At 40.9% G+C, this 22,877-nt stretch overlaps 1 long non-coding RNA gene across 1 annotated transcript in view; it reads right to left on the minus strand.

Moving 5' to 3' along the window:
• LOC134759667 (uncharacterized) overlaps positions 1-21,041 on the minus strand; it is a 43,515-nt gene extending 22,474 nt beyond the window's left edge. Inside the window, exons 1-2 of the long non-coding RNA XR_010136220.1 lie at positions 20,908-21,041; positions 12,339-12,529 (exon numbers count right to left, since the gene is read on the minus strand). This is a non-coding gene — a long non-coding RNA (uncharacterized LOC134759667). The remainder of the gene's footprint in view (positions 1-12,338; positions 12,530-20,907) is intronic.
• Between the last annotated feature and the right edge of the window lie 1,836 nt (positions 21,042-22,877).

The following is a 22,877-nucleotide window of genomic DNA, read 5'->3' on the forward strand; positions in this document are numbered from 1 at the left end:
AGTTACAACTAAGGAACTCCCGATAAGGTATGAACTTTAAATAATCATAATGTGTGAATATGGGTTCATTAAAGTGAAAAATGGACCATAGTGATGTAAGATGTTAACAATAGGGTAAACTGGGAGTCGGGTATATAGAAACTCTCTCCACTATCTTTGTAACCTTTTTGTATATCTAAAAATCTTCTCTTTAAAAAGCTTCTTAGGACAACAACAGAAAGGTATTAACTGACATCACAGGGACTGCATTTGACAATCAGGCTTTCTTCGCAAGCTCCATTTCCCCGCAACTGTAGAATGCTGACGGTGATGAGTCCCTTTTCCAAGCTCGCAGATAGAGTAAAAAGCCGTGTGATGATGAAGATCACGCACTTGGTGATGTGCACAGAAGAGCAGCTGGCTAATGAAAGCATGGTGATTAAGCTGAGCCCTGCATCTCGCTGTTCTCTAACGGGGGTCCAGAGGGAGCCAATAAAGCTCTCTGTGAAATGTACTCAGAAATCTGAAATGTGTCCAAATCACCAGTTGCCAACTAACCTGCCCAAAATCTGACAGGAAATTCAAACCAGAACGTTTTCCTGTTTTAAGAGAGGTGCAGTTTTGCAGCTTCTTTCCTTTTCTCTTTTTTCCCCCCTTAAGAACAACGATGAGTGGGTAATAAAATATTTGAATCAGATGGAAGGAATAAAACTCGGGATAAAATGGCACAAAACCAAACAAATCCCTGGAGCTGAAGAAAATCCTGGCTGTGATAGGAATTCAGGCCTTTCCAATATGTATCTGAATGAAGCGGACCTCAAAGCCAAATGTATGGGTGTGAAACGTTATAAAATGAACGTGTAGGGATGTAAGTGTTCTTGAATGTAAGCTGATTAATTTTCCAAAACTCTGCTGAGCACAGTGTTTCAGGTCAACTGAAGCTTCAGTTGGTGCTGACTCAGGGCTCAAACCAAGAATAATACAGATGTGATGAAAACGCTCCCTTTTCTGTAATAGGTTTGCTCCTCCCTGAGGTCCATGACACTCTCTCTTCGGATTTTCTGAAAATATCCTGTCTAGCTCCCGGCTTTAGTGGAAGATGGTTCTGATCCTTGAGGATACTTTCGCCTGAGCCAAGGGAGCATGCTATGTGAATCCGATGCTTCTCAAACATTTTTTTCAGAAGAGGAATTCTTATATGAAAGAATTCTTACTTGGGCCCTCCAATACAGAATCAATTAAAATGAGAGCTGCTTCAGATGATGACGAAGAGAGAACAGTCATTTCATTTTATTGAATATATATATATATAGAGAGAGAGAGACTCATTTTAAGTGCATAAAAGTTCATCACTTATAGAAACATGCTCAAAAATTGCCCCAATATTTAGTATTCAGTTGATTGGTACAAAGAAATTTTTTTATTATAAATTATATTAATATAATAATTTTACTTTATATTTGCATAATTGGTGGACATAATTCCTTGTCCCACGGAACCCTCAGGGACCAAAGTGTTTTGAAACAGAGTTAAAGATGAGAGGAGGGAAAGCTGTAAGGTGAATACTAGACACGGCAGAAGTTGCCCAGATGCCCATTCATCCCCTTTCTTCCCTCCAGGAACAGAGGAATACCATATATTCCCATTGCCCTTGTGGACAATATTAGAGGGATATGATTGCATTCTGGCCAATGGTATGTGGGTAGAAATAATATGTCTCTCTTCCAGGCCTGGTCTCTAAAGTGTCTCGTGCAATCCTCCCCACCCCCTCATCCTCTCTCTCCCTTATCTGTATGCTGGAAAAGATGGATTACCAGTTGGCAGAATTAGAGTTACAAGGTGGAAGGAGAACAGATCTCCGAGTTTCTATTTAAATGAGAGTGACCCAGGAAATCCATGTTACCGGCATCACGCTATGATGTGAGCAACAAATAAAAATTTCCTGGGTTGAGCCACTGAGATCTGAAGATCTGTTACCATAGCAAGATTCAGTCTGTTCTGATTAACACAGAAAACATGAACTTCTAAAATGTATTTAATCTCATTTAAACATTTTAAAATTTTGTTTAGAGGACCAGTATCAGCCTGAGTCACACCAATACCATAGACTCCTTTTTAAATTTATTACTAGAAAAAAGGCTGTCCTTCCTGAAGAACTGACATGCTTTATACAAGTAGATAAGAATTTTGTCACCTCTTATGCCACCATTTTTGCCCTGGATACCAGAAATCCCGGGACAAAAATAAATGTTTAATTACAATAATTGGTTTTGCCCTCTTGGCTAACATATGTGTTACTGATTCATTTGCATGGGTTTGATTTTTTTCAGTCTTTGTTAACAGTTTGTTTTTCACTGTTTGAACCACTTGATCCATTTTGAAAAGGTGTAGGGTAGATGAGTAAGTCTTTCAAGAGAAATGACACTAGCAAACCAAATGAAACAAATGTCAGGAATTTTCTTCAAAGTAACATTTCACTTGCATGATGTTAAAGGTTTTCCATCGATGTGACTATTTAAGTGGATGCCACAGCACAATTAAATGGAGATGGTCGTGAAGGAATTCGGGCTTGATCTCTGATTGTGCTTCAATTGATGGCAGGACACTTGACCAGTATTACAACCACTTTCTTACATGGTCCAGATGTTTGAAGAGCATGAGCAATGAACAAATTTCTATTTTATAAAAATTAGAATCAGATATTTAAAAATAGACTTTAGTTTAAATATTTTTTCTATAAAATCCTAAAGAATCCTCTATAATCATAAATGTGACACTGAGACCAACAAGATTTCTCTTTGCAGCCATCACTGTTATCATTTAATATTTTATAAGTTTCCACTGGAATATTAGTACAGTATTCTTCCTTTCTGGTGACCAAATGAATAAAAGCTGTTTTATAGCAGGCATTGCTTCCACTTGATGAAGAGTGACTTCCACTAAAACCTCAACATCACAGGCATAAGAAAGGCAAAGGACAATGTGTGAAGACTTGGTTCACCTGCCTAGTGTGAACTAACTTCACATTATGAAAACAGTAACAAATGTACAAACCAAATGTGAACACATTCCCTTCCTCCCTCCTGTCATGCCAAGGCTGAGTTTTGTTTTCAAATATCAACCAGGCAGATAAAGAGGGAAAGTAAACAAAGGCATTTTAACACCTCCAAATCACAGTTTTCTTTTCTGTAAAATTGAGGTAATAAAATACAACATCAGTTGCACACATGAAATTAGTTAAGAATCATAGACTTTCAGATGGACTTGGAATGGCTTTTAGCAACTATGTGGCTAGTCCATTTTCACACTGCTGATAAAGACCTACCAGAGACTGGGAAATTTACACACAAAAAAGAGGTTTATTGGACTTACAGTTCCACATGGCTGGGGAGGCCTCACAATCATGGTGGAAGGCAAGGAGGAGCAAGTCACATCTTATGTGGATGGCAGCAGACAAAGAGAGAGAGAGCTTGTGCAGGGAAACTCCCATTTTTTTAAAACCATCAGATCTTGTGAAACTTATTCACTATCATGAGGACAGCACAGGAAAGACCCACGCCCATGATTCAGTTCTCTCCCACTGGGTCCCTGCCACAACACGTGGGAATTATGGGAGCTACAAGATAAGATTTGGGTGGGGACACAGAGCCAAACCATATTACATGGGGTTGCTAGGGAGGACAAGGATCCCATACTCCTTCTCCAGTGATAACAGCTCCATATTTGTCTGTTCAATATATGGGATTATGCTTTCAATTTCACCTTAGAGGAAGGTTCTGACCCCAAAACCTTTTAAAACTCCTTGAATGAATATAGCGGTCACAAAGACTTAGGTTCAAAATCCAGGCCTGCCACTTACAAGACTTGGACAAGTTAGTTAACCTGGTCTACTCTCACTTTCCTCCTTATAAGACGGGGTTGAATATAAACACTGGTCCCCATATATCAGAAGGCTAGTGTGAGGAAGAGATGATCAAATAAGATGATAGACATGTCAGCACTATGTAAACATAAAGTGTCGTAGAACAAAGTGCTATCTCAGCATTATTTATTGTGTAATACTGGCAGTTTGAGTATGGCATTGGCACTGGAAATAGATAAAAAAATTAGACAGGTGAAGACAGGCATAGGAAATTCCAGAGAGATGTCAGTAAGCATGTGTTCTGTCTGCATGGTGCCCCATGGAGGTGAGCAATGCAGAGGCTCAGCTAAGTCCAGGCACAATGCTGCATCACCTCTGACCCAGCTCCCTGGCACAGGGGCTTAGCTGTGGGGAAGTGGGCACATGGGTTGCATGGGCTGAATGTTTATGTCCCTCTAAAATTCATGAGTTGAAATCTAATTCCCAATGTGTTGGCATCAAAAGGTAGGCCTTTGGGAGGTGACTAGGTCATGAGGGTGGAGCCCTAATGAATGGGATTAGTGCCCTTATAAAGAGGACTGAGGAAGCTTTTCCCCTTTTGCCATGTGAGGACCCAGAAAGACGACTCCATCTATGAGGAATGGGCCCTCGCTAGATACTGAACCTGCCAGCACCTTAATCTTGGACATCCCAGCCTCCAGAAATATGATAAATAAATTTCTATTGTTTATAAATTACCCAGTCTGTGGTATTTTGTTGTAACAGCCCAAACAGACTAAGACAAAGGTGAATTTAAATAGCTACACCATTGTGAGCACATGAGGCAATTTTGACATGGGATAACTATTTTCTAGTGGTGGTTATGGGGTCCTCCAGCCCAAGAGGGTGCATCTAAGTTCTTATCCTGGCAAGGAGTTAGGAGCAAGAAGAGTAACTCGGGTGGGAACACTGTGCCGTGGCAGCAGCTGCCTGGTTTCTACCACAATAACAGGCCTCCAGCCGTGGTGGCAGCAACAGTCACATGGTGGATACTTCTGAAATATGTGGTCCCCCAAACTGAGTCCTCTAGCCTCAAAGAGAGGTTTCTGGGTTCCCACTCCAAAAAAAGCATGAGATTGGAGCAACCACCTTGTGGCTGGATTAAGTGTTTAGGGTTCTTTTATAGAAGGAAGCACTCTGGTAACGAGCAATGTTTGTGCAATAGTGGGATAGGACTCAGGGTCCTTTTAATTTAAATATTTAAAGAGATGTGACCTTATTATATTCAAGAAGGTGAAGCACACAGCAAGTGCAAATATAAAGATATCTTCCTATTCCAAAAGGAGATATTTATAAAGATTTTTAACATAATCCTTCATGCTAATCAGCAAATAAAATTCACTTAAGATGAATTAGGTCCACCTAACACTTACTTATTAATAATGTTAGTATTACTATGTAATAGTAATAATATTAGGTATTATGCTATTTGCTAGGTATATAAAGATGAATAATACATGTTTCCTATTCATGAGAAGCTGATGGTCTCTGGCCGCCATCTGACTATTGGGAATGTTTACCACTGGTATCACCTGGCCAAAATACTTTGCCCAAGGCCTGTCACCAACTCATGAGACAAGCCTCTGAATGACATTGTTTTTAACAGGTTCAACAAGTGTTGTCATAATTGCAACATGATGCCAACAATGGTAAAAAATGGTACCAACATCACGTCCTTGCATGTTAATTAGGTACTCTGGTAAAATCAAAGGTTCTATTAGCCTTGCCTCACTTTCTCTTTCAACTAAAACAGCTTTGGTATTGGATGAGGGGGAAGCCACGGACATAAGATAGAGACATTCTAGATCAAGGAGAGACATTTTAATTCTAAAGTCGAGCATCCTGGTCACTGGCTGGTACAGGTAGGATAGGTGACAGCTTTCTTTCTTACTTCCTTTCCTTTAGGTCAGGTGTTTACAACCTGGAGTACTGAGAACACTGAACTTCCTAGGGTCATATACAATATTGTATGGGGATGGGATATTTTATTGAGTCATTAATGTCTGCCTTATTTAGTTTTTGTCTGTAAATGAATAAAAGGGCACTTTTCCCTTCCTCCTTCTAGAGAGATAGCCGTTCTTCACTTTTCAGTGCTCCTTGGACTCAGTTCTGCCCTGGAGACTACCTCTATCCATTTCTTTGCTGGAGGCAGAGGGCAGACATGGAATTGCCCTAGAAGAGGGAAGACAAAGGGAATATGGCTGGTTTGTAGGGGTGAGGTAACTTCATGAAGCTACCACAGGGTGGTTCCTGAAAACAGATCTGGGGTAGAGACTGAGGCGAGAGGTGCTGTCCATGCAAGATCTGGTGGTGGGGCTCACATAGAATACAGCAGATGTATTAAGGCCTCATCTAAGTTGAGTGTGTGCTTCCTGCTATGCACCTGGAGAGTCTGAACGCTAGTGCTGCAGTCTGAGGGCCTGAGCACAGATCGCTGAGCAGAACCACACATCATCAACAGTACCCCTGAGTGAAGAACAAAAACCCGAGAGCATGGAACGAAATCCTGCTGCCCTTCCCAGCATTTCTGGACCAGGTTTCCTGTATGATCCCAAGTGAAGAGTGAGGAAGAATGAGAAAGGCCCTCCTTGGATTTCTCAACCACCTGGTGGGCGGAAGGCTGAGTCAGATATGATTTGCAAAAATCAAGGATGAGGCTTCTCTCATACTTCTAAGACTATAGAACAAACGCAAACCAATTATAGGCATGTGCACTTTTTTGTTGCTGTTTTTTGAGACAGGGTCTCACTGTGTTGCCCAGGCTGGAGTAGAGTGGCACAATCATAGCTCACTGCAGCCTTGAACTCCTGGGCTCAAGTGATCCTCCCGCCTCAGCCTCCCAAAGTGCTGGAATTACAGGCATGAGCCACTGTGCCCAGCAGTACTTATTTTTAAAAAAGAGGAAAACTGCTCAGACCTTTTATCAGATACTTAAAGGTATCTAAAAAGGGTTAAAAGCCTCCACTTCAGGAGATAGAGGGTGATTTTAGGTTGGGCTCCCTGAGATGTGGATTCGGGGTTTGTGAGCGAGTGATTTATTAAGACTGCTTCTCAGGACTACCATTCGACCTAGCAATCTCATTACTGAGTATATACCCAGAAGAATATAAAGCATTCCACCATAAAGACACATGCATGTGAATGTTCATTGCAGCACACTTCACACTAGCAAAGACATGGAAGCAACCTAAATGCCAATCAATGACAGACTGGATAAAGAAAATGTGGTACATATACACCATGGAATATTATGCAGCCATAAGAAAGAACAAGATCATGTCTTTTGTGGGAATATGGATGGAGCTGGAGCCTGTCATCCTTAGCAAACTAACACAGGAACAGAAAACCAAATACTGCATGTTCTCACTTACAAGCAGGAGCTAAATGATAAGAACTTATGAACACAAAGAAGGAAACAACAGACACTGGAGTCTACCTGAGAAGGGAGGGTAGGAGGAGGGAGAGGAGCAGAAAAGATAACTATTGGGTACTGAGCTTAATATCTGAGTGATGAAATAATATGTACAACAAACCCCTGTGACACCTGTTTATCCATGTAACAAACCTTCACATGTACCCCCAAACCTAAAATAAAAATTTAAATCAGGGAGGACAGCAGGAAAGGGAGGAAGCCAAGCAAGGGTGTCGTTGCAGGCAAGTCCTACAGAGGGTAGTCTTGGCCTGATCCTGCAGGGGACCTCTGGAGTGTAAGTTATGCCTCCAATTTGTACCACAGGCAAGAAAAGCAAGAGCACTGGGCTTTCATACCTACCTCACCTGTAGGCCATTCATCAAGGCCACAAGCGTGGTGGAGAGAATAAATGCCCAGGCGCTTTGGCTGGAGGGGCTCTCTGCACAGGCCCTGGCAACCTGAAAGCAGTACTCGAAAGAGCTTCAGAAGCCGTGAGTTAGAAGCAAATGCACAGCAAAGGGGTATATGAGTGTACACGAAAATGGTAAAGAAAAAAAGATCACCCGGGCACAGTGGCTTATGCCTGTAATCCCAACACTTTGGGAAGCCGAGACGGGTGGATCATGAGGTCAGGAGTTTGAGACCGGCCTGACCAACATGGTGAAACTCCATCTCTACTAAAAATACAAAACTCATCCAGGAGTGGTGGCGCATGCCTGTAATCCCAGCTACTCAGGAGGCTGAGGCAGGAGAATCACTCGAACCCAGGAGGCAGAGGTTGCAGTGAGCTGAGATGGCACCACTGCACACCAGCCTAGGTGACAGAGGGAGACTCCACCTCAAAAAGAAAAAAGATCTTGGGAGGCCTGATTGGGAGCACCAACATCATCCACTGCTCCTTCTGAAAAGAGTTGTTCTTAAAAATGCAATTTCCACTGGGAGGCTGAGTCGGGTGGATCACAAGGTCAGGAGATCAAGACCATCCTGGCCAACATAGTGAAACCCTGTCTCTACTAAAAATAGAAAAATTAGCTAGCATGGTGGCACATGCCTGTAATCCCAGCTACTTGGGAGGCTGAGGCAGGAGAATCGCTTGAACCTGGGAGGCAGAGGTTGCAGTGAGCCGAGATTGTGCCACTGCACTCCAGCGTAGTAACAGAGCGAGACTCCATCTCAAAAAAAAAAAAAAAAAAAAATGCAATTGCAATTGCAACTGGAAAGCCAAGGACTTGGCACCCCAAGCATAGCCATGAGGACACTAAGGCAAGAGAACATCTAGCAGATAGCAGGGCCTAGAAGAGGGAGACAAAGTGTGTTAGGAAGAGAGCACAAATCCAGCACAAATATGTCTATTAGTCCAGTGGATCTGCTCCCAGTCCATCAGGAAAATGTCTCCTCACCAGACATCAGTTGTCCCTGTTTTGGGACGGAATCTTGCTCTGTCGCTAGGCTGGAGTGCAATGGCGTGATCTCGGCTCACTGCAACCTCTGTCTCCCAGGTTCAAGCAATTCCCCTGCCTCAGCATCCAGAGTAGCTGGGGCCACAGGCACGTGCCACCACATCCAGCTAATTTTTGTATTTTTTGTAGAGTCGGTGTTTCACCATTTGTCCAGACTAGTCTCAAACTCCCAGGCTCAAATGACCCACTTGCACGTCACCTTCCCAAAGTGCTGGGATTGCAGGTGCGAGCCAATGCACCTAGCCCTATTTATTCTTTATTCACATTCCTCCTGTGTAGCATTTTCCCCACTTGCTTTATCCCGTCACTCAGAGCTTTCCCATCACTCAGAGCTTCTTGGTGTCTATTTATTTCTTCATTCGAGTCCCAGCCTCTGGTTATTTTTTTTACTAGGACTTGCCTCCCCTGTCTCCTCCCGCTCATAGCCCCTTCTCCAGTATCTCTCTCTTCCCAGGTCACCTCATCAGTATCTTTTTCTTCTATAATGTAGAGAAACATGTTCCTTTTTGTTTCAGTCCTAGCCCAGTCAAGCTATGGTCAGTAGGTCTCATTTTCATAACCAAACATGCCCATATAAGGTGTGTTCTGAAGCAAAGGCAGTTCTCTTTCTGAGTCTGCAGTTGGTACTTCATGTGACTTTTCCCCTCCCCATTACATAGAGTATATATAAATATGTATGTAATATGTACACACACATACTCATGCATATGGAAACTGAGGCCCAGAGAGATGGCAACTTGCCTGAGGCCGCTTAACTGGCTAGTGACAGAACCATGACAAGAAGTTAAATTCTTAACTCCTTTTTCAGTGTTCATTGCCTCTGAACACACTGCCTTCTGAGTTTTCAAGCATTTTATATCAATGGTAATAAACAAAAAATAGTTTATTGGGAAAGGCAATTTAAGCTAAGGGTCAAATGCATTCCATAGATACATAATTTATTTTCTGAATCTATGGGGCTAAGGCACATAGTATAAATATGGGGAAACAGAAATTAGCATAAATCTTGAATGGAAAGTTGCCTTCCCGTTACATATGGTAACAGATGATTCTACAGGGCTAAGAGAGACTGTTTAGGGGGACTATTCATTTGAAAACCTTGTAGTATCAGTAAAAATACTTTCTGTGCTCAATATTTTCTTACTGATTTCATCACAAACATGAAATCATGAATCATAAAAATGGAGGGTATTTCAGTTAGATAATCTGATTCACTTCTCCACCTTCAAACAGAAAGGGGTATTCTTATCTCCATTTCCAGAGGAATTAGGTAGTTGCCAGAAGTACTAGTATTGGCTTAAGGGCAACTTAGAGTCCTGTTTCTCCACTGTTTCATTTTCCAGAAGCCACATCTAACGTGGTCATTTGCAAATTACAAACCGCTTTTCACACATTTTACTTGTGATAATCCTCATAGCAACCTTATATGACAGGTCAATTATTACCTCATTTTTACAGGTCGGGAAACTAAAGCTTGGAAAGATTAAGTCACTTGCCTAAAAGCACCCCACTAGTATGTGACAGTTAAGACTGAAATCCAAATCTTCCATCTCCAAATCCCATGCTCTTTCTTTACAATTCTATTCAGACTGTGAGTACTAGAGGAGGTGGTTTGTGTTGGCACACTGGTTTGGACATTACAGACAATAAGAAAACATGGCTGAACTGTCAGTCACTGCAAGAGGGATCTAATTTTTATCTAATAGGAGGTCTTGGCTGGACAGCAACTGAGTCTTAAATACTTCCAGTGACTGGGTGGTAACTCCATGTCAGACTCTGTTCCAGGTGTCCAGGATAGATCAGTGACCCACACAGAAAGGTCTCTGGCCCCTGGAATTTACATTCTAGTGGATGAGACGGACATGAAACAAATAATGAAACATAAAATATGTCAAGTGATGTTAAGTGCTATGGAAAAACTAAAACAGAATAAAGAGATGTGTGTGTGTGTGTGTGTGAGTGTGTAAGGAGAATAGGAATTACATTTTATATATAAGGTGTTTAGGAAAGGTCATCAGATAAGGTCACATTTGAGAAGGTCCCTAAAATAAGTGAAGGAGCAAATTTCATGGAGATCTGGGAAAATATATTCTGGATAGAGAAAAATCACAAATGCAAAATCCCTAGAGTATGAGTTTAGTGAATCTGAGGAACAGGAAGAAGGCCAGTGTGTCTGGGAAGGTTTAGCCATCACGTACTTGCCTTCATTGAGCAAAAACATCCATAACAGAAAAACAAGTGCACGTCTTTGAAACATAAAAAATAACACAGGGTAAAATTGAGTGTTATAAAAAGCCATAAATCAAGTGCTATGGGATTTCAGAGGAAGTAAAGGAGGCTTGGAATCATAGAGAATCAGCACTTAATTCTCTATTCCAAGGTTTTCCTTTTTGTCTGAACTGTAAAATATACCATTTTCAAACTATATCTTATGTGGATTGCCAGTATGAAAACAAATGAAATCAGAATACTCCAGTGAAGTGAAGGGGTGGAGGTGATTTAGCCTTCCCAACTTGGCCTTACTCTTTCTCATCACCAGCCACAGAAGAACCTTCATGGAACCCTGGGGCCTAGGAAACAAAGTTTTCCAGTAAAAGATCTAGTCAAACTAGCTCATTTTACAAAAGAGGAATCTGAAGTTGATAGTGGGAATCTTCTTCTGGCCTCTACTGGAGTGAAGTCTCCCTGGTCTTCTGGGCTGGCCTCTGCCGCTAATGACCATAGAACCTGCTTCAGCTTCCAGTCTGAAGATCCCAGCTCCTTGTGTTGAACCTTGGCCTGACTGACTTGGAACTCCATTCTCTCTGCCTGTGGACCAATGCATTCACCTATGGGACCCATGCATTCATCATTTCTAGGGGCAGTCTGAGACCGTTGAAACAAAGAGGTCATTGCTCAGATTTGCATTGCAAATTAGATTTTGAGTCCAAAGTAAGACAATAGCCTTGAAAATTAGATTTACTGGGAGAATATACCTCTTGAACACACAGAGATAATGACAAAGAAACTGCTTTACGCTTATACCCTGAAAATGACAAGCACATCCTTGACATCATCCTTCGCATATGATGCACTTCTTTGCTTAAAATAGCCTCCTTTCTAATAAATTCTACTCATCTTTCCAGGAAGCTAAATTCTCTTTCCCTGTGATGCGTTCTCAGACTTTCCCAAGCAGAATCAATCAACCCTCCATCTGTGTTCCTGTAGCACTTTTTTTCGTACATTTATTATAGCCCTCATCTTATTGCATTAGAAAAACGTGTTTACATATTTTTCTTCCACTGACTCTGAGCTTCTGTTGTGAATAAGAAATATGTCTCACTCATATTGATGCCTCAGCTGCTCTTAACACAATGTTCTGGTGTTTGATACATTTGCTGATTGACATCGTAATTCAGTACTGGCTGAGGTTATGAGAAATGAGTGTCCTTTTCAACCATAGACTTTTTGAGAAGTTGCCAACCAGTGACAAACCATTATTAATTATTTGCTTGGCAACCTGATAAGTTATTGAAAAGTAAAATGACTGTGTGAATATCCTGTTACTGATCATTGAAAGTTTCTGATGGACAGTCTCAGCACTCACCTTTGGTCTGTTTCAGTCACAAGCCTTCTTACACATTTTTCTGTTTGCTCGTCCATGCTGGATCTGTTCTGAGGCAGACACGTTGCTATGACCAACGCAGCCAGCAATGACACATTCTCCCTCATGCCTGGCCACAGCCCCTGGTAACTGTCAGCCTTGCAGATATGACTGACAAGAGTAGAAAGCAAAATCTGTGGGAAAAAATATGAAATCAGGTTCCAGTTCTCACTCCCTCATTATGTAAAAATGATACCATGTTTAGTGAGTGTTGTGTGGTGAATCTCACATGATCCTGAGACAGAAGGGGCTTTACCAGGAGAGAATTAATTTTTCTGACAGATACATGAGCCTGGGTAATGGTGACATTCAGCACTGAAAGGCAAACTTAAGTTCCCTTTGCCAAATTCACACTGTACATCAAAGCTACAGGGAAGGGTCAGTCCTTTTCAACAACTGCAACATAACTAAAGCCACTTCATTTGCAGGAGTTTATAAAAACTAGATTATCCCAGATCCATTTGCTTAAACCAAGAACAAAACAACCTCAGTAGTAGAAAATGTGAGCTCTCACATATCCACTGATCTTTGCCTCGTCATCTAAGACTTTTTAGATTTTGTGTTGAAATACAACTTCTACCAACAGGTCTCCTGCCCAATCATTTTTAGCCCAACTTTATAGTTAACAGTTCAAAGTACAATATTCTTGCTTTCATGTATAAGCATTTATTTGATCACATGGGATTTACCACGTTTATTGTCAAACAATTGATCTTTTCTTCTTAAATTCCTCTAGGATTTCCATCTAGTTGATGTGGCTTTCATGTTTCTAACAGAAACAGCAAATAAGAACACAAGAGAGAAATGTTTGTATCTTGTTGAAATGTGGAGTATTCAGGGTTATCACTAAAAGGCATTTGAGACATGACCACACAGAAAAGAGAATCCAAGGAACTGTTTGGGAAGACAAATCACATTAAGGGTGTTTATTTGGATTTCTAAAATTTCCCTTTCTCTGGCTTTATTTACATTTCATTAATATGAAGTGATTCAACCTGAGTAACATTTTGTCCTACATAGCTTACTGATTTGACTTTTGCAAGCAGCTGGACACCGAGAGTGGTCCTAAACAAGTTCTTGGTTGATGCAAAGCTCCACACTTATTGAATCAGATAACTGTAAATGAAAATTGCCCTTTAAATGTAATCTCTCAAAATCACTAGAGTTCATTTCCCCTAGAGAAGCAGATAGCTTATGCACATTCCCTTAGGAAGAGGATCAAGTTTGTTACCTATAAAACTAAGAAGGCAGAACTGCTGTCAAGGGCAGGAGTTGAACTGTACAGTTTTAATTCCTAAACTGGACCCAATTCAATGCGCTTTGGTCTTGATCTTTTCCAATTTATGTTAACTAAGTCCTAATTAAGCAGAGTTCATTTTAAAGAAGTCAGACGCCAAGTCTTATCTTTTCTACCTAGACTTTCAATATTGCAGAGCGTTTTCTTAATTAAGGTGAAGAATTCCTTTTGGCTTTCACAGCCAGAATTTTCCACTTGTTCCACTTACAGTGCCAGTTGGCCTTCATGCTCTGCAACCATGTGCCTCTGGCACAGCTGGAAAATTTATGAACTTCTGTGGGATTAAAAAGGTGCTATATCCTGGGAAACGTTCCTAATAACCTGAATTCCTATTTCTTCTCACCAGTGATCAATCTTTTCCAAGTAATAACTAGCAAGTGAGCAGTAAAGGCAGGGAACAATGAGATGTCAGCAGCAATGTTCCCAGAGAGGTGTCCTCTCTCCCTAAGCCCAGAGCTTGAATCCAACGAAGACTGATATGGGCAGTCTTTAGTCAGAGCTCTGGCTCCTATTTTGGTACCCAGGGGCAACTTGCAGAAAAAGGAGAGATGGATCCTAGGCTGCCCTTACGGCTGCCTAGGATGTGTGAGGGCTCAGTAGGAATGGCATCCCTTAAAGATTGCTAGGCACCGGAGCTAGAAGCAGAAGACCCAGTTCGAGATCCTCTTCTCCCACTGTATAATTATGAGACCTTGAAACAGCTCTCAGAATACTTCTCCAAGCCTTGGTTGTCTCACCTGTAAATGTGTAATGAAGGAACACATTTTTCCTTTCTTCCCTCTACCCCAATCTATTGTAGACTGTTTTTTTGTGAAATACAATAAAAAAATGGATTACCAGAAGAATGATATTTGGAAGGTGCAGCAATGTCAAATTTCTATAAGAATTCTAAATGCTTACCCATACTTTCTGTACTTATCTGGCCATAAAGAGGTAACAGTGTCTGGGCCAGCAGCAGCACAAGGACCACACTTCGCAGAGCAATCAATGAGATGATATCTTAGGCACCTCCTGGCTCTCATAGTTTCCACTTCCCGTAGCCTGCCTGCCTCTCCACTAGATTTGCCCAAGCACCCAAATGCTAAGCTTGGTGACAAGACCAAAATTATGCTTCCGGGGTGACTTAGTCTGTTAGAGCTTCTTTTACAACATACTGTAAATTGGGTTACCTATAAACAACAAATATATTACTCACAGTTCTGGAGGCTGAGAAGTCCAAGATCAGGATGCCAGAGGATTTGCCATCTGATGAGGGACTTCTTCCTAGTTCACAGATGGCCATCATCTCACTGTGTTCTCACATGGTGGAAGAAGTGAGGGGTCTCTAATTCCATTCAAGAGGGCTTCACTTTCATAACCTAAACACCTCCAAGGGCTCCAAATACCATCATCTTGGGGGTGAGAATTTTAATCTGTAAATTTGGGGTTGGGGTGGTGACACAAATATTCGGTCTGTAGTATGAAGTTGTCAACAAAGATCAAAATAACCCCTTGAACAACTAATAGTATTTCTATATCTGTGTTTCTTTCCCTATCAACCTCCCTGAACCATGATCTAGAATCCCAGCTCCACCACTTGGTGTCAGGGGGCCAAAAGCAAGTTACTTAACTTCTCTGTGCCTCAGTTTTTTCATCTCTAAAATGAGAACAACATCTTCTTCATAGGGGTACTTTTGTGAAGTGTCTATTTTGATATAATTTCAAACTTAGAGCTAGATTAGTACAAAGAAATCCTATTTCCTCATTTTTATTGTTTTTTTTTGTTTGTTTGTTTTTTTTTTTTTTTTTTTTTGCAGACAGGGTCTCACTCTGTTGCCCAGGTTGGAGAGTAGTGGTACGATCTCGGCTCACTGAAGCCTCGACATTTGGGGCTCAAGCAATCCTCCCACCTCAGCATCCAGAGTAGCTGGGACCACAGGCACATGCCACCACATCCAGCTAATTTTTGTATTTTTTGTAGAGTTGGGCTTTCACCATTTGTCCAGACTAGTCTCAAAATTCCAGGCTTAAGTGACCCACCTGCGCATCACCTTCCCAAAGTGTTGGGATTGCAGGTGCGAGCCAATGCACCCAGCCCTATTTATTCTTTATTCACTTTCCTCCTGTGCAGCATTTTCCCCACTTGCTTTATCCTTCTCTTTCTTTCCCTCTCTCTGTTTTTTAAATTTTTTTTCTGAATGATTTGAGAGTAACTTGCATCTACCATGCTTATAGAATTGTTTTGAGGATTAAAGGAATTAATACATGGAAAATACTCAAAATGGTGCCTGGCTCACATAGTAAGCTCTCATAAAATAGTTCTTATGCTTGATTTTCAAAGGCCTTTCCAGACATGCAAAAGGAACCTTAAATTCTAGTGACTTGGGGGCCACTCCATGTGAAACCTCCAACAAACTGGAGGTCCACCCCTATGGCTTTGCCCTTCTCACAGATTTATAGCTGATCCACTTACTTTCCAATTTGTTGGATTTGACCAACTTAAAAAATATTTTCCATGCCATATGTAGCTAGCCTTGAACACTGGTATTAAATGTATCTGCTCTAAATTACTATATGTTATTAAATCCAAAGAATTCTGGAATTTTTCTTCCTTTTTTTGCAAAACTGCTGTACTACTGTTAACATGGTATTAAATTGATCAGTAATGACTAGGAGGCCAAATCCTCACTGTGTTCTTTGGGAAAATGATAGGAACTCTGATTTCTAAGAAATTCAAGTATGAACTTAGAACAAAACCCCCCTAAGCAGCTCAAATGTCTCCTATCTCTGTTACCCAAAATGTCTCTGTCTCTGATTCAGAAACAAAATGCTGATTTACACAATGCCCCATCTAACCCTTGTGTTGGTTTAACTTTAAGCTGAACCAGAACTTTCGTCTCTCACATTCACCCTGGGTTCCTTTGCTTCCTCATTTCCTGCCTCATCCAGATCCTGCTGTGCTGAATTGAATTAAGTGTAGAAAAAATACTGATTCAGCTTCATCTCCATGTGCCCAGATTCAGCTGCAGAAAAGGACAGAAACACTATTTGGTCCACAGCAATTTTTAAAATCATTCCATGTGAGTCATATACCAAAAAGAAATCAAATCATGGAGGCATCTGGTGTCCAGAAAAGCCCACTTTTTTCTATGGCCAGAGTCTAGAAGGTCGGGTGACTCGCCCAGGGGACACATTGCTCTTCATAGAACATTGGAACAAGGCCCATATGTCTTCCAGGCCCTCTTGCTCAAAATTACCATGTGATCAAAACAAATCCTATCGTTGTCCCAGCAGGGTTCACTGGTCTTATGAATTTGGGGACAGACAGTGCCTGGGGGAGGAAAAGGCAGCTAAGTAGATGCTTCTTCCATTGCAAGATGAATCACATATGTACAATTAGACCCAGTTTAGTTTCACATTACCCTTTCCTGGATGAAACTATGAATATGGGACCCCCACATATATTCACAGCCCACACTGAATGCTCTGTTCCCTGGAAAACCTATAATCTATACTATATGACTTGATATTTGGTTAAGACATTTTTGCAGGACATGTGTATCTGGTTCCCAGGGCTAAGCCATCCAGTCCTAGACAGCCAAGATCATTGTGTTATACTTCTTAGTACCCTTCAGAGCAATCGCACGGTGTGCGGCATACATAGTAGGTACAAAATGTATTTCTCTGGATTGGCTGATGTTTTATTTAAAAAAATGGGAAAATCGGCTGGGCATAGTGGCTCACGCCTGTAATCTCAGCACTTTGGGAGGCCAAGGCGGGCAGATCACCTGAGGTCAAGGGTTTGAGACCAGCCTGGCCAACATGGTAAAACCCATCTCTACTAAAAATACAAAAATTAACTGGGCATGGTGGCTTATGCCTGTAATTCCAGCTACTTGGGAGGCTGAGGCAGGAGAATTGCTTGAACCTGGGAGGTGGAAGTTGCAGTGAGCCACGATTGTGCCACTGTACTCTAGCCTGTTTGAAAGAGCAAGACTTTGTCAAAAAAAAAAAGAAAAAGAAAAAAGGAAAAATCAGTCATCCCACCCATCCCCACTGGCTAGTGGCAGATGTGCCTGCTCCTTGGCTGCGACATGGATATGCTTCCCTCCCAAAAAGAAACCAGTATCTCTGCTGCTGTCATAGACTCAGACACCTGCAGGGACAGTTCCCACTCACTGCATTCCACAAACCACTTGGTCTATGCATTTTTCTACTATCACCATCTTCTTCCTGAAGAATTCAGATTTTTTACAGAGATGAGAAGACACACTGATACTCACCTGATTTATTTAAAAATCTAATGGATAGTTCCTTCAAAAGTTATACATAGAGTTACCATTTATACTGCAATTTCTCTTCCAGGCATGTACCCAGGAGAATGGAAAAACATATGCTCACACAAAAACTTGTGCATGAATAATTGTAGCAGCATTACTCATAAGAGCCAAAAAGTAGAAACAAGCCCAATGTCCATCAGCTGATGAATGGATAAACAAAATAGGGTCTATCCATATGATGGAATATTATTTGGCCATAAAAAGGAATAAAATATTGATACATGTGACAACATGGATGAACCACAAAAACATTATTCTACATCAATTAAGCCAAACACAAAGTACCACATATTAGATAATTCCATTTACATGAAACTCCAGAATAGGCAAATCCATAGAGATAGAAAGTAGATTCATGTTGCCAGGGTTTGGGGGAAAATGGCTATTAATAAGTACAGGCTTTCCTTTTGGGGTGATGGAAAGGATATTCTGGAAAGAGAGTGATGGTTGCACATATCTACGAAAATACTAAAAACCACTGAATTGTACATTTTAACAGATGAAGTTTATGGTATGTGAATTATATGTCAATTTTTAAAAACTGATTAAGGAATAAAATAGGACACAAAACTTAAAGAACCTTAAAAACTACGTTGTGAATTAAAATGAATCCCAGGGCCAATGGTGGCCTGTTGATTTTAGTGTTGCCAGAGCTGGACTTGCCTTTCTTTCTCTTTGTTTCACTCACATTTGGAACTGCAAACATAGGCTTTTCTAAAATACATTGTGTGCCTTTGCAGCTCACATCCAATGCCCAAATCAGGTCCGTCACCCAGGCTATTGGGCCTACTCTCAAGTGGGTTTTGACCTGGCCCTAATTATATAGACAGTGTGAGACTCGGGGATCTGGCTTCCCCATTTCCACATTGTGAGTGGTGATCGTTTCTGTCAAAAATAATCATCTGTCTTTCATTGTAGTGCAGATGATACCCAAATGTTACCCTCATCCATCAAACTGTCGGGTTAATTGTTTATAAAACATCCGGAGCTGGTTGTCACAGAACATCAGCAAACTCAGACCAAATAAAACAGAACGCTCTGGTTGGATACAATCCCTGTGTGAAGAAGAGTCCTGATGACATTTATGGGAAACAAAGATTCACAAACACCTTCCTTAATCCAATGACCATCAGAAACCTAGCGGTGGTGTTACCGTCCTGAGACACTGAGCAAAACTGCTCTCGAATAGCTTAGTTTTTCTCTTCCTAGAAAGTTTTTTGATCATTTGAAAACTACTTCCAGTCCTAAAAGACTGAAGACAGGTGAAGTTTATGGCATGTGAATTATATATCGATGTTGGCTTTAAATCCAGCTTTTAATTTGGCTTTGTTGGCTTTAAATTTCTGCCATGGTCCAGCAAGAAGATGGACAATGCAGTTTCCCTGCCTGCCTTTGCTGCAGTCATGACTCTCAGATAAATATAAAAAGAATACTCAAATATGTTATTTAACTTACTAATTAATAAGGTAAACAGTAAGATGTTAGGACTCATTTTTTTAAAAAATTTTGAGAATCTGGGTATCTATTTAAAAAAAATAACTGGTCCATGTCTTATCAGGCAAGAACATTTTCAGGGATGATTCTTCCATGAGACAGAAATTTTTTGCATCTTCTTTTGGAAAAAATACACAAGTTAATCTTGTCTGCATAGTTTTAAAATAGGCAACCCATGGAAAATTAAACCTCGTACTTCACTGAAGAACACTTAGGACTCTCTTTTGGCTGTTTTGGAGTTTCTGGTAACTTCCTGAGAGGCCACTGCTGCCAGAACTAGGAACCAACTCAGGGAGGCTTGTGGGAGCTAAGTCTTTACCACCTAGTGCTAAAAAATAAACGGAACGGTTTTTTGATAAATACACAAAATTATCCTCAAAGCAGAGGTGCAACGGCCGCTATCTCCCTCCTTCCCACAGCCCTCGGACACTCTGTGATCCAATTTCTTTACCTTAAATGTAACCCACTGTTGTTTAATGGGAAAAAGAAAGAGGAAAACAAACCTGCTAAGAAAGTGGACCAGACAAATCCAAGTCGAGAATCCCTGCCCTACAAGTGTGCAGGATGAAAATACTCAAAGAGGTCTTCAACTATTTGGATGCCATGACTTCTTGAAACAGACAAATGCAATTTTGAGAGTAGTTTGAATGATTTTAGAACCTAGCAGGAATATTTGTCACAAGATAAAAAAGGCATCAACTCATTTCCCCTCCTGCCACCTCCATTCCCTGCTCTCCACCAGAGCTCCTCAAAGCTCAGGAAAGCAAGGCAAACAACAAAAAGAAACAACAACAACAAAATCAAGTTTCTAAAATTCTATTATTTCTGGTAGGTAAAACTAATGACACAGCATAGTTGGGGTTTCTTACAGAATCAGTGTGCATTGCATAAGACTATTTTAAATTATGTCCTGACATGCTGGCTCATACCTGTAATCCCAGCACTTTGGGAGGCCGAGGCTGCTGGATCACTTGAGGTCAGGAGTTTGAGACCAGCCTGGCCAACATAGTGAAACCCCATCTCTACTAAAAATACAAAAATTAGCTGGTTGTGGTGGTGCATGCCTGTAATCCCAGGTACTCAGGAGGCTGAGGCAGGAGAATCACTTGAACCCGGGAGGTGGAGGTTGCAGTGAGCTGAGATCGTACCACTGCACTCCAACCTGGGTTACAAAGTGAGACTCTGTCTCAAAAAAATAAAAAAGACTTTTAAATTATAATGAAATTTTATAGCTGTTGAATTTCTATTTTATAAATATATCTATTCTAACGTAAAATTGTTTCACTATAACACCTACAGGTTATATGTATGATTGTTAGGTTTATTTGCTGCTTAGTCCTTGATCAGAAATGCAACTCCCAAATATAATATAGTAGGCCCCCTTACCCACAGTTTCAGTTACCTGAGGTCAATTGTGGTCCAAAAATATTAAATGGAAAATTCCAGAAATAAATAATTCATGAATTTTAAATTGCATGCTGCTGTGAGTAGCTTGATGAAATCTCTAGCCATCCTGCTCCGTCCCACCAAGGATGTGAATCATCTCTTTGTTCAGGGGATCCGTGCTGTCTGCCTCCCCACCCATTAGTCACTTTGTAGCCATCTAGATTATCAGCTCAACTGTCACTGTATTGTAGTGCTTGTCTTCGAGGAACCCTTATTTTACTCAATAATGGCCCCAAAGCACAAGATTGATTATGGTAGCATCTTGTTATAATTGTTCTATTTTATTAGTTTTTCATCTCTGTGCCTAATTTATAAATTAAACTTTATCATAAGTAGGTATGTATAGGAAAAAAACATAGCATATACAGGGTTGGGTACTATCCATGGTTTCAAGCATTCACAGGGGGTCTTGGAATGTATCTCCCAGAGACGAGGGGGGAGTACTGTATTCCTCATGTAGTATTTTTGTGAGACTATTCTTTTTGTGTTTTAGCATGAGGTTATCAGGAACTTGTCACTGCTGCATGGGCTCAGTTACACGGGGGAAAAATAATCCCAGAATTTCACTGGCCTCAAACAACAAAGCCATATTGCTCATTCATGCTACATGATCACCTTGGGTTGATAGGGACTCTACTTCCCCAGCCCTTACTCAGGGATTCAGGCCAATGCAGTAGCCACTATCACAAGCCTTTCTGGATATAACAGCAGAAAGAAAGAAAGTGTGACTCATAGCACACTCATACATAAAGTTTTCACCCAGGACTGACACCTGACACTTTCTCTCACATTTCATTGGCCAAAGCAAGCCATGTGACCATACCTAATCTCAAAGAGGCAGGAAGTGCAATCCTGAAGAAGAGAGAGAAAATTCGTAACTAACACTAGTGACCACCAAAATTTGTTTTGGAAAGTAGAGCCTCCTGTTTTTAAACAAGTTTTATTCTTTTAGCTACATTAAATTAGCTATTAACCAGCTGCATCTTTACAGTGTTAGAATTCTAAGTATGGATTTTAATCTATTAATTTAAACTTCCATTCATCTGAAACATCAACCAAATACAGATTTTTTGTGTGTGCCCTTCGTTTTAGGCAAAATGCCATAAAAATTAATAAGACAAAATCCTACAAACAGATCCCAGGTTGGGTAATTTGGTCTTGTGCCAGAAGGCACAGCTTTCCTTTCTGGAAAGGACCCAGGTTTGGGATTGGCTATAGTTCCTCTTTCCATAAGGTCTGAATCTGTCAACCTCCACAGCATAGAGGATTCATTTGCCACACCTGGCATTCATCTGCGGAATGAATTAACACTGGTGTTTTAAGGAAATTTCATTTTAGCAAATTTTGGTTAGCAGGTGATTTTGTGGTTTCAACTTTATTTTCATATAATTAATTTCCTACAGCCAGCTTAGAGTTGCTGAATCCAGACTTCAAAGCATAAAATCCCCCTGACATGGCAGGGTTAGGTGCATGTGGAACAAAAGTGGCCACTGCCAAGGATCTCAGGAGGTCAGAGGCCAGGTTCAAGGCCTTTGTGGAATGTGTACAGCAAGTGTCAGCTCGACAAGAGTCCAATAAGGAAAGAAAGGATTGGAGTCTACTCTGGCAAAAAAAAACTGAAAATAATCTCCTCTAATCAAAAGGTCTTGAAAGAAGGTTATGGGAGCACTTGCTGTCAAATAATACGAAAAGCAAAAGTAAGCAGGTCGTGTAATTCTAAGATGTGGATAGATGTAGAAAGCAAATACTTTCTACATAATAAAACTATTAACCAGATTAGATTATTTCATTGCAGTTTCTGGATCTTTCAGTAATGTAATTGGCTCCTTCCTGTGTCAACGAGGATCCTGGCAGGAAAGAAACAGCACATTCAGCTGGGATTTTGAAGGACATTTTTAGCGGTGGGATCCTTCACAGAGGTGTGGG

Source organism: Pongo abelii, chromosome 12 (genome assembly GCF_028885655.2).
Source record: "Pongo abelii isolate AG06213 chromosome 12, NHGRI_mPonAbe1-v2.0_pri, whole genome shotgun sequence".
In the NCBI taxonomy this organism is placed as follows: domain Eukaryota; kingdom Metazoa; phylum Chordata; class Mammalia; order Primates; family Hominidae; genus Pongo; species Pongo abelii.